At 36.4% G+C, this 11771-nt stretch overlaps 1 pseudogene; it reads left to right on the top strand.

The window, feature by feature from the left end:
* Positions 1–9393: 9393 nt before the first annotated feature.
* Positions 9394–10562, top strand: LOC136319604 (olfactory receptor 52K1-like; annotated as a pseudogene).
* Positions 10563–11771: the final 1209 nt, after the last annotated feature.

The raw sequence follows: 11771 nt of genomic DNA, 5'->3' as shown, positions 1-11771 counted from the left end.
TAAGACTTAAGGAAAGTAAAAGATGAGTTGTATAGCAGGAAGTGATGCCAAAGTGGTAGTAGGGACCAGATGAAAAAGATACTAGTCATTATGGATATTGCAGTTATAATCCAGAAACGCATCTCTATGTATAAGAATATAGAATTTAATTCAGACATACTTTATTTTTAAATCTTGAAGATGTAGTGGTTAAGTAAATGAAATGTAGAACCAGAGATATTGAGATTCAGATCCTGATGTCACCTTTTATTAACTATAAAATAACACATAAATTATTTTCTATTAGTCTTTTTATTTTTTTTATCTGGTATTTAATTTCCCAAAGGAAAGTGAAGGGATATTAGTGATAAAGGGATTTTAGTATTGCACCTAGAGTATAGAAAATAATTACCTCTCAGTACATAAAAATAAATCTTTTCCTTCGTTCTATGGTTTTATAATATTTTTCCTGATATATTCTGCAAATATATTCCATATCTAAGCACTCAGCAGACCTTTAGGAAATAATATTGTCCTTATTTATTATCTTAAGAGACAGCTAATAATAATTACTCTACCTGAATGGAATTTAAGTCTTATAGTTTGGGAAAAGACCCCATATCCCAGAGGACCACTGATTTCTCTGATGTTTTCACCCTGTAATCTAGTGTAATTATCACTGAGTATAGTTCTTAGCATCTACTCATAGAAACTGGCTCTGTGGATGACTCTCAGCTTTAAATTTGAGTGAGCTGATAAAACTACAAGACAGGAAAAGGGAGGAAATTCTGATAGAATTATAAGATTCTTAAAAAGGTAATGTGCACCTCTTTGAAAACCCTTACCAAAGTTAAAAATAAGTACCGTAGATCAGTGGTTCCCAACCCCAGGGTCGCAGACCAGTACCGGTCTGTGGGCCATTTGGTACCGGTCCGCAGAGAAAGAATAAATAACTTACATTATTTCTGTTTTATTTATATTTAAATCTGAACAATGTTTTATTTTTTTTAAATGACCAGATTCCCTCTGTTACATCCATCTAAGACTCACTCTTGATGCTTGTCTCGGTCACGTGATACATTTATCCGTCCCACCCTAAAGGCCAGTCCGTGAAAATATTTTCTGACATTAAACCAATCTGTGGCCCAAAAAAGGTTGGGGACCACTGCCATAGATGATGTACAATATAGTAAGAAGGTGAAAAGGATCCTTTCTCCTATAACTGGTGTAAATACAGCTACCTGTTGATTAGCTAAAATATAAAAGCATAGAGCCACAGATACTCTAAAGTAGAATTAAAATAACATTAAAGCTCTTTGACCAGCACAGCCTTTGGAGTCAGAGAAAGCTGAGAGCAAAGAACACATGTCTTTCCACTCAGCACTAATTCTAATTAAGCAACACTTGTGGCAAAAAGAAAATTTACAAGTAAGGTGGAAAAATGTCTGTTTACAAAGGCAATCATTTAAAGAAAGACAAGCCATACCCAACCATTCTTACTGCTTTCTGTATTTTCAAAACCCTCCAGACCATTACATTCTCTTAGTCACATTAACTACTGTTATTTTTTATGTAGTTTTTCTTCAAACTAGTTAATTTATACAAATAAGAATGTAGAAAGTATAGAAAGATTTCCAGGTTAAAATTTCATGGGTCATAAAAAGTTCTAAATGGATTTTCTGAAAGATTGTTGACACCTCCATACCCAGACCTGGATTTCCATCCTAAGGAAAGACTAATAATTCTAAAAATAATCACGGTGTGTTCTAATAAGTAACACTGAGTGTTTTGCTCATGCTTGTAAATGTTAGCATATTTAAATATATCTGTTATATGTGAATGCACTTATTTGAGCATTAATATGGTGTACTTGAAGAATATATTATACCGTAACTTATGACAACATATAAGAAAACATCAGATGTACAAAAATATGGTTATTTGCCTCTTTGGCCTCATTCAGGTCTTCTCTGAATGAATATGTTCATATTAAAAGGTTTTGGGAGGCAATAGAGAAATGTGAATACCTTTATATTTCTCTGCAGGTAGAGATATATGTAAATTAAGATCTTCAAGCCCTTGGGATAAAGCAGTAATTGACTTGAAACCAACTTTTGATTAGTTGCTGTCTTTCTATGCCTAGAGTCCCGTCTAACAATCACAGCAGAGCGAAGCAGCAATAAAGATCTACCAAGGATCAGAAACTCTTTTATTTCACTATGGACAGAGGTTGCAGGGACAGTATTCTTGTTAAGCATCATCTAATGCCAGTATGTGGGCTGGACTATGGTAATAATTAGCTATGTTACAGTTTCTAGACTGAGGAGAATTTAATCTATGAGAAAGACAGGAGTCGAGTCTCTCTCCCCTGGGAGTATGCCTGGGTCTTTCTTTTCCTTCTTCCTCTTTTTCCCTCACAGGCGTGCATCTCTTAAACTCTAGGGGTCCCCACGAGGCTTAATGAGCAGCAGCAGCTCTTCCTGAACCTGTTTCCAAGGCCCCCTTTTTCTCTAATTTTCCAGTGAGCCAAAGCAGCCCCACCTAGGTTTGTTTTTTTCCTATAACATTTCTAGAGAGTCAAAGCCGACCGTGTAGGCTCCCTCCTGTTGCTTCTTCTGTCCTAGGTCCTTCCTTGTTTTACTGTCTCCAGCTTTAATAAATGTACTCTCAAAATTACCTGGACTTGTGTTGTGAAATCTCTTCTACACAAAGTCAAGGTACACACTACAGGCCAGCCCAAGGCACACCCAATCCAAGACTGGTCCCCTTTCCAGTAACATTACTGTTGCTCAAACACACAGGCTTGTGCCCTCTGGTCTCAGCACTCTGACTTGTCCATTCCCTTGGCCTAGAACCCTCTTCCCCTAGAACTCAGGGGTATTTCCTTCACTTCCCTGACAGGCCTGTTGAGGTTGCAGCCAAAATGAACCCCAGCCCTGGTCTTTCTCTCTCTCTCTTTCCCTCTCAGACACACACACATACACACACATACTACTGGTCCCCCTTTTCTGCTCCACTTTGACTTTATTTTATAGCCTTTTGTTATCTAATTTACTTATTTCTTGTGGTTGTTAGGTTCTGTGCCTCCAGCTCCCATAAGAAGCAAACTGAGGGCAGGGGTCTCTATCTTTTCTGTTCACTGCTGTATCTCAAGCACCTGTGATGGTCCCTAGCTAGCACATAGTAGATGCTTAATAAATATTGGATGGCAGAATGAAGAGCTTATTCCTTTGTCTTCTTTCACTTCTCTGTGTGCTAGAACTTCAGGAAGCTCAATCTGGGAAGTTGGCCAAGCAGACGTACTATATTTTCTTAGCCCAGTGACTTAAGAACAAGAAAAGGAAGGCCTTAGAAAGCCAGGAAGCTGCTGTGGCAAGTGTGACTGGTCCAACTAAAATAACAACTACATAGGCCAGTCTGAGCCCTGATGAACCCACCTGTGACCTCTCTTATCACCCTACTGTTCCAAACCAGAGGGACCCAGCTGAGCTTGTCACCCAGCCTGCCCATATCACCTCACCTGCAGTGTGCCCCACCTACTGCTCCGACATGTTTCTCTCATTCACTCCTCCCTATAGCTTCACCAAACACCTCCCTCCTCAGTTCCACTCTCACACCCAGATCACAGGACGCCTGCTTTGATCTGGATGCATTCAGCACTAGATACAGGCAACTTATATTCCATTTCTACAAAAAGAGAAAAAGAAAGAAAGTCATAATAATATATTTATGAATCTAATCTATAATTTGATAAGGTCTATCAAAAATAAATATAAGAAAACTTGTAAAGATGCACAGGAAACAGGAAAATATCCTATATATTTGTTGTTTGTGTTAATCCAGCAAAGAGTCACAGAAAAGATACATTTCAAAGGGAAATAAATAAAAAGGAGGGAAAGAAAAATTACGGGGGGAGGGGGGAGAGGGAGAGGGGAAGGGGGAGGGGGAGAGGCACAAAGAAAACTAGATAGAAGGTGACAGAGGACAATCTGACTTTGGGTGATGGGTATGCAACATAGTTGAACAACAAGATAACCTGGGCTTGTTATCTTTGAATATATGTATCCTGATTTATTGATGTCGCCCCATTAACAAAATAAAATTATTAAAAAAAGAAAAAGAAAAGTATATTAAAAAGGCACAATTTTACAAAGCAGCATGTTGTGTTTGGGGAATACCCCATGGAAGGTATAGAAGGAGTAACTGGTGAAAGGCTGGTTAGGATAGTTTATTTTGTTCTTTAAAATGCTAATCTGAACGTGCTGTGCCTGGTGCTTTATTGGAGTCACATTCCATATGGAATAATGACCAAATATCAATGCTTAATTTTTTAAATTGTTTTGTGGAAGGTAGTGTACTAATTTAACATGCATGCATTAACTTAATCTTCCCAACAATCTTCTGTTTTCTCCATTTCACAGTTGAGGAAACTAGCAAAAAAATAAATACTACATATGTATTTATAAGACAACCTAAACCTTATCATAAAAATAAATGCATTTATTTATTTAGAAATGAATGTATTTAATATAAGAACATAGTATATGATGGAAATAAATATAACTCTGGGGAACAATTTTTTTTTGTTTTCTGATGCATGAGGTTTTGGAACTTTTTCTATATATTTCTGCATCACTGATTCCAAACCTGAAATCTAATTTTTGGTGCATGCTCTAGTTTTTATGTAATTTTAATTTCTTTTTGTTACAGTTAATAGCATGCATTGGTTTTAAAATTGGAGTTAAAGGAAAACGACTCTTGGATTGAACATAACCACAAGGCAATTAATGTTTTACAAACATCACTTTTACATAATAGTAGTTGTTTTTAAATGTAAAAAATTATTATCTGATAAAAACACTTATTTAGTTTTAATATTGAATCATGGCTTCTTTGAGTAGGCATAAATGTAAGAATAGTCCTGATAGCTTCTGTTATATATGTGGCTGTTACAGACTTCAACATCAAAGGCACATAATTTTATCATTTGTGACACGTGCATATATTACCTATTTTCAAGTTCCCCCTGGCGATCAAGACAAGAATTGGGCTCCTCATATTATGTGTCAAAATTGTGAGAAAATGCCTCGTGACTGGACAAAAGGAAAACGTAAAGGAATGCGTTTTGGTATTCTCACGGTTTGGCGTGAACCTAAGGACCACAGCAGTGACTATTATTTCTGTCTGATCCATACAAAGGGCATCGGCAAGAAAAAAACAGCATGTGATCGTATATCCTAATATTCCTTCAGCAATATAACCTATCCCACACTCTGAGACACTCCCGGTTCAAATTTTCAATGGTTTTATTTCTTCTAAGGAAGAAGAAAGTGAACATGGTGACCAGGTGTATTTTGATAAGATGCATGAGGAAATGGTTGTAGAATCTGAGAGGTCTTCTTCTGATGCCAAGCAGTTATTAACCTCTCAGCAGTTTAGCCAACCTGAATTGAATGGCTTAGTAAGAGATTCGGGCCTATCAAGAAAGCAGCTGAGTTATCAGCCTCCAGGCTTCAAGAAAAGGATGTACTTCACCAGTCAGCTAAAGTATCCCATTTCAGGAAGCGTGAACACATTTTTGTGGACTTTTTTTCCAAAGACAAACACTTTGTTTACTATCATGATATCAGTAGTCTTCTCAGTCAACTAGGTGTTACTACTTACAGTCCAACAGAATGGTGGCTATTTCTTGACAGCTCTAAACGGAGTCTGAAATATGTTCTCCTACACAGTGGTAATGTTTATGTAGCAGTTCTAATTGGTTATTCAACTCATTTGCAAGAAGATTATAATGACATAAAAATTGTCCTCGACTTACTGAAGTATGAGGAGCATAACTAGATCATTTGTGTGGAACATAAAATGGTAAATTTCCTGCTAGGACAACAGAAAGGATTCAAGCAGTATCCTTGCTTTCTGTGTTTGTGGTACAGCTGAGCTTGGGAGAAACACTGGACACAGAAGGAGTGACCGAAATGTGAAGCTCTGGAAGTAGGGATGCAAAGTATTGTGAATGAACCTGTAGTTAATTGAGACAGGATCATTTTCCCCCCAACTCACATCAAACTTGGCTTAATGAAGCAGTTTGTTCAGGTTTTAAATAGAGAAAGTGAATGCTTTCAACATATTATTTCTGCTTTTCTTACCTTGTCTTTTAAGAAGATAAAAACAGGTGTATTTGATGGACCTCAAATTTGAACCCTCATACGTGATGAAGAATTTGCTAGGAAGATGAATAAGGAGGAGAAAGCAACATGGCAGTCTTTTGTAGCAGTTACAAAGAACTTCTTTGGCAAAAAAAGCAGAAAACTATGAACTTCTGGTTTAAAAGATGCTGTTGGCTTTCTGTGACATTGATGTAACATGAGCATTAAGATTCACTTCCTGAACAGTCACTTTGATAAGTTTCCCAAAAATCTTGGAGCTGTTAGTGATGGCAGACTACTGCTGGAGCATCAAACAAGATTGTCTTCAACAAGTACACAAACGCAAGAGCTACAAATGCAAATTTTTGCCTGAATAGAATTTAAATAAGTTTTGCGTAAATTTTATGATTAAAATAAGTTTTAATATGTTCTATTCCAAAATTGTAGACCAATTCTAATGCAATCATATCTTTTAGTGTATTAGTGTATTTACTGCATTATATAAATTATTATATTTTCACAAAGATGATGCCCAATAAGACATTCTACTTCATTATATTAAACTAAATGTTGAAAATTTTACAATAAAACGAAAACCTAAAATCTTGAATTGCAAAAAAACTTCAGCTTACAGAGGAAAAACTGTCAGATTTGTGATCAGCACACTCGTGTTAGGTAAGAAGAAGTGTTTTTGTGGATGCAACAAAAATTTTGTTCCCCAGTATAATCAGATGGAATGGGGAGAAACTAGAAGTGAAGTGATAGTATTATTTATGCTAGCTGATAATTTTCTAGATTTATTGAACATTATTTCCTCTCCGTCAATATCATAGTGATTTAAAGTGTTGTGTAAATGATTATTTTATAAATCCTGGTTAGACTTAGAAAATTTGCAAATAATACTGAAAATATTTCTAATAATCTGTGTTGTCATATGTCATATTAAGGTGTTCTACACTTCACCCAAAATAATGAATATGTCAGTCATATTCTAATTCAAAGAGAATTTACAAACTACTGCAATAAATTGGGTTTAGTACTTGTTATCTCATTATTATTAAGTTCAACAGCTCCATTTCTAATTAATGAACAGCATATAGAATATGTTATGGGGTAAACACAATTTTCTAGAATGAAAGATATAATTCTGATTTTTAACTATACTTGTGTCAAAGTTGAAATTTAATTGTATCAATGTAGATATAGGATAAATACCATCAGAATCAGCAGAATGCCCTGGCCGTTTGGCTCAGTGGTAGAGCGTCGGCCTGGCGTGCAGAGGTCCTGGGTTCGATTCCCGGCCAGGGCACACAGGAGAGGCACCCATCTGCTTCTCTACCCCTCCCCTTCTCCTTCCTCTCTGTCTCTTTCTTCCCCTCCCACAGCCAAGGGTCCATTGGAGCAAAAGATGGCCCGGGCGCTGGGGATGGCTCCTTGGCCTCTGATCGCGACAGAGCGACAAACCAGATGGGCAGAGCATCGCCCCCTGGTGGGCGTGCCAGGTGGATCTCGGTTGGGCGCATGCGGGAGTCTGTCTGACTGCCTCCCCGTTTCCAGCTTCAGAAAAATACAAAAAAAAAAAAAAAAGAATCAGCAGAAAATACTGATTATATTCAAAGTGTTAACATTGATAAATGTTCAATGATAATGCAAAAAAAAAACGTTAATTTTTATTTTAAAGTTTTATCTAGCCTCACCAGTGGTGGGGCAGTGGATTGGGCACCTACTTGGAACTTGAGGACCCAGTTCAAAACCCTGAGGTGCTGGCTAGGGTTTGGACTCATTGGATTGAGTGCAAGGTCACCAGCTTGAGTGTGGAATTGTCAACATAATCCCAAGGTCACTGTCTAGAGCCTGAAAGTTGCTGGTTAGAAGCTCAAGGTCGCTGGCTTGAGCCCAAGGATGTTGGCCTGCCACAAGTCCCCCCACCCTTGGTCAGGGTACATATCAGAAGCAATCAATAAAAAAACTAAAATGAAGCAATTACAAGTTATTGGTTCTCATATTCTCCCTCTCACTCTTCCTGTCTCTTTTCCTCTAAAAAGAATAAAATAAAATATATTGTATAGATTATCAAATTTAAATGAAAAAGCTAAATTTTAAGCATTTGTTTAAAATCATCTTGAGAAAATGACTTTAAAATTATGAAAAATATTAGTAGGTTAAATTTGACTATGAATTTAAAATCTGTGATAGAAAATATTAAATTTTTGCTTAAAAGAACTTTGTAGTCATGTGGAGTTGTAATAAAATTTTTGTATCTCAGCCAGTCTTTGTGATGCCATTGCATTAATTATAACACACTGGGCTTTAATTTCTTAATTGGTAAAATTGGAAAACAATATTTAGTTTGCATTACTTTTTCAGCTAATAATTAACTACAAAGATTCTGGACAATTTTCTTTTCATGTTAGGGCCATTAAGTACTATTTTCCTTTCTTCTTATAAAAAGTTATATGAACTGAAATCACACTAATAGTGTATAAATCAAAAGATGTATTAAGTACATGAATCTCTGTAGTGATTAGTATGTTCAGATAAAAGAAATAAATATTAAAAAGAGGTAGGAAATTTGGATTTTTTCAAAAACTAAGCTTAAACAGGCATATAAATTGGAAATGTTTCATGGGAAAGGAGAGAAGGAAACATGAGAAAAACCTGATTTTGTGAAGATTTCTATACAGAACACAGGTGAGTCTGTAAAACAATATTACCATTGGAAAAGGTGATACTCATAGCTCCTGGGGTTTGGTTCTTTGAGGGTGATAGGACATGTAATGGACTGTCTAAGAAATGAGTAACTGTATTTGAGAGCAGTCTAGAAAATCATATTTAAGAATGCCATTAAGAAAGTTGAGCTATATGAATTCTAAGATCCATTCCATTTATAATATCAGCTATTTCTATTAAAGCTAATATGGCCTTATGATGAACTCATATTGTGAATTCAAAAAGGGATATTGAATTTTATTTTAAATTTTAAATAGATGTTAATGGTGTTGGGTTGTTTTGTTTTGTTTTTAACTAATTTGTGAGATTCATGACTTGATTTATAGTAAGACAAGTGTGTCTGGTTACATAGTTTTTGCCTAGTGTTATTGTTTTTTTCAGTGTAAAGTACAACCTTTTATATTTTCTAATATGATGTTTTGGGGTTTTCCAGATGTGTTTTTCATTTTTAGTCAGATTTGGTGTAATGATCTTGGCAGAAAACTTTTTTCCCTAATAAGAAGGACTCCACCTACAAAAGACAGAAAGCAAGAGCACAATGGGACCAGCCAATAAATCTCAAACATTTCCTAACATCTTCTTGCTAACAGACATTTCAGAATTAGAGCACCACATGTCTGGATTGGGATTTCTTTCTGCTTCATGTACATGGTGGCCATGATGGGGAATGTGACCATCCTGTGGTGAGGCTGTGGTGAGGGCAAAGCTAAGCCTCCAGGAGCCTATGTTCCTCTTTCTGTGCATGCTGTCTGTCACTGACCTGGTCCTTTCCACATCTATGCTGCCCCACATGCTCTGTCTCTTCTGGCTTGGAGTTCATGACACCGCTTTTGATGCCTACTTGGCCCAAATGTTCTCATCCACAGCTTTACTGCCATGGAATCAGGCTTCCTTTTGGCCATCGCCATTGACCGTTATGTGGCCATTTGTCATCCACTGTGCCATATCACCATTCTCACTCTTGCACACATTGTCAAAATGGGAGCTTCTGCTGCATTCCGGGGAGTAGCTCTCTTTTCCCCACACCCCATTCTGTTCAAACAGCTGCTCTACTGCAAGACTCAAATAATTGCTCAAACCTACTGTGAGTTCATGGCTGTGGTGAAGCTGGCATGTATGGACACAGGAGCCATCATGCATTACAACCTCAGTGTGGCCTCTGTCATTGTTTCCTGTTATGGTTTTTCATTGTTATCTCTTATGTTCTAATTCTCTGTGTAGTCTTTCCTCTTTCATCATGGGAAACAATTCTCAGCTCTAGGCACATGTGGCTCTCATATCAGTGTCATCCTTATTTTCTACTCCACAGCTCTCTTTACCTCTCTGACTCACTGCTTTGGCCACAATGTGGCCCTCCCAGATTCATACTTTCATTATCAATGTCTACCTCCTGGTCCCACCTTTTCTTTTTTTAAATTATTTTTATTTATTTATTCATTTTAGAGGGGAGAGAGAGAGAGAGAGAGAGAGAGAGAGAGAATAAGGAGAGGAACAGGAAGCTTCAACTCCCATATGTGCCTTGACCGGGCAATCCCAGGGTTTTGAACTGGCAACCTCAACGTTCCAGGTTGACGCTTTATCCACTGCGTCACCACAGGTCAGGCGGTCCCACCTTTTCTTAACCCCATTGTGTGTGGTGTTATAATCAAGAAAATTAGAGAACACATCATTAGTTTTCTAAGGATAAAGTTTGCCTTATTATGCTGAAATTGATTACAGAGATAGTAGCAGAATGGGAAGGAAAGAGTGTAAGTAATTTCTTTCTTTCTCATAGCTGTCATGACATTTTCATCTGCTGAAATCAGACATTTTATCAGATCTCACTGGGGAAGAATGACCACATATAATAGAAATTTCTCAATTCTAATGAAACTTGTAAACATTGCATTTTGTTTGCACCTGAATTTTAGGGAGCTTACTTAGAACTTGATGAATTTAAAAAGGATTCCCTTCCTCTTTCTTCTGCTACGGGTCTTCTCTGGTATAATTAGGGAGACTAGTGTATTTTCCATTACAGAATAAATTAAAAAGCAAAGAAAGTCATAAAAACCTTAAAATATTCCAGAGAGGTATCCAAAACTGAAAAATTAATGATCACAATATTTTATTAAAAAGGCAATATAACAAGATTCATGTCCTTTGAATACAACAAATATTTGTTTGCTGTTTTTGCAAGTATAGAAAAAGTTTTAAACAGAAATGTGTAAAGGTTCAACAGTGCAATAAGTGAGTCCATAGACTACTGTATCAAAGTAAAGCTTTATGAATTACCTTTCTGTTATTTCTCTTGTCATTCTTATATATTCCTTTCATTCTCTGTTCTATTCATGAAAACACTGACCTTCATTAAAATAATAAGTCTCTTTATATCTTCATGGCTTTGCTTAGAATGCTACTGTCTGCCCAGATGCCTTCTTATGTACAAAGAACTTAGTTAGTCTTCAAGGTACAGCACCTGTTTCAACTCACCCACATTATCAGAAAATTTATTTCTTCAAGTAAAACAAACTAAAAACAGTGCCTACCATTATTGTAAAAAAGTCATTATACAATATATTGTAGTTCATTCATGCTTTTTGCCAGTTAAATTCTTATTACAGTCAGAGGTTAAATGTACTGGCTCTAAAGTTAGGGTACCTTGATTCATCATTTATTTCTGCCACTTACCATCAATAGATATTCAGGTACTTTCTGGGCTTTTATAATCAATAAAAAAGGTTTGACAAGATTTCCTTCCCTATAGAATTTTAAGAATTAAATGAGATAAAGCATATAAAAAAGACACTTAAGATACTGCCACACAGTAAGCCTTTAATAATACTACCTAACTATGGCCTATTATAACAAGTGTAATTTTGTGTATTTATTATATGCTAGACTTTGTGTGTGCAATGTACACAAATATAAACATATATT

The sequence above is a fragment of the Saccopteryx bilineata genome, chromosome 1, assembly GCF_036850765.1.
Source record: "Saccopteryx bilineata isolate mSacBil1 chromosome 1, mSacBil1_pri_phased_curated, whole genome shotgun sequence".
NCBI lineage: Eukaryota > Metazoa > Chordata > Mammalia > Chiroptera > Emballonuridae > Saccopteryx > Saccopteryx bilineata.
Note: the sequence above shows the minus strand (reverse complement) of the source record. Positions and strands in the feature narration are given on the sequence as shown.